The sequence below is a fragment of the Penaeus monodon genome, chromosome 19 (genome assembly GCF_015228065.2).
Source record: "Penaeus monodon isolate SGIC_2016 chromosome 19, NSTDA_Pmon_1, whole genome shotgun sequence".
In the NCBI taxonomy this organism is placed as follows: Eukaryota; Metazoa; Arthropoda; class Malacostraca; order Decapoda; family Penaeidae; genus Penaeus; species Penaeus monodon.
In genome coordinates this window covers 23,582,703-23,583,044 of record NC_051404.1, presented here as the reverse complement: position 1 = coordinate 23,583,044, position 342 = coordinate 23,582,703, and the positions used below count along the sequence as shown (strand labels likewise).

The 342-nt window shown below is 39.2% G+C and overlaps 1 protein-coding gene across 1 annotated transcript in view; it reads right to left on the bottom strand.

The window, feature by feature from the left end:
* The window catches only part of LOC119585362 (nucleoprotein TPR-like), a 21,533-nt gene that overhangs the window by 3,499 nt on the left and 17,692 nt on the right, over positions 1–342 (bottom strand). The gene's annotated exons all lie outside the window — the stretch shown is intronic.

The following is a 342-nucleotide window of genomic DNA, read 5'->3' as shown; positions in this document are numbered from 1 at the left end:
TAACACATACAGAAGACGTCTTATGTTTAACCCTCGTGTTGCACTTCGTGAGAGTCACTTGTTTATGGGTTTTGTTTTGGTAGGGAGTGCAGAGAGAGACCACAGGCTGGATGTGTTTATGTATGGCTTGGCCTGTATTAAAGCAGAATATTATATACAGGCTATCGATTTACCTTACCACACAGATCCGTAAGCTCAGCATGAGAGTCATGTTATTTAGCCGTTTTCAAAAGTTGTAACTAATTTTCCTCTCCCACTCTCTCAAATAAGACAAATTGCAAGAAAATGTACTTCAGAGGCTAGGCCAGGGTTTAAATTATATAACTGAAACTACAGCTTTAC